Source organism: Microtus ochrogaster, chromosome 21 (genome assembly GCF_000317375.1).
Source record: "Microtus ochrogaster isolate Prairie Vole_2 chromosome 21, MicOch1.0, whole genome shotgun sequence".
Lineage (NCBI taxonomy): Eukaryota > Metazoa > Chordata > Mammalia > Rodentia > Cricetidae > Microtus > Microtus ochrogaster.
The window spans coordinates 2,047,061-2,047,693 of record NC_022022.1 but is presented as its reverse complement, the minus strand read 5'-3'; positions in this window follow the sequence as shown (position 1 = coordinate 2,047,693).

Sequence of the window (633 nt, the reverse complement as noted above, 5' to 3'; positions counted from 1 at the left end):
AGGGTAGACAGGGTAGACAGGGTAGACAGGGTAGATAGGGTAGACAGGGTAGACAGGGTAGACAGACATGGTAGTCTGACAGGGTAGACAGGTTAGTCAGAGAGGTTAGACAGACATGATAGCCAGGGCATACAGGCTAGACAGACTGGCTAGACAGGGTAGACAAGGTAGACAGGGTAGACAAGGTAGACTGTGCAGACAGGATAGATAGGGTAAAAAAAGAGGGGAGACAGGGTAGAGAGGATAGACACGATAGACATGGTAGACAGGGTACATAGACAAGGTAGACTGACAGGATAGACAGGGTAGATAGGGTAGACAGAATAGACAGGCAGGATAGACAGGGTAGACAGACAGCGTAGACACACAATGTAGACAGGGTAGACAGGGTACAGGTAGACAGACAGGGTAGACAGACAGGTTAGACACACAATGTAGACAGTGTAGACAGGGTAGAGAGGGTAGAGAGGTTAGACAGGTAGACAGGCAGGGTAGACAAGATAGACAGTGTTCAGATAGGGTAGACTGGATAGACAGGGTAGACAGGGTAGATGACAGGGTAGACAAGGTAGACAGGGTATATAGGTTAGAGACATGGGATATACAGGGTAGACAGACAGGGTAGAAAAGGTA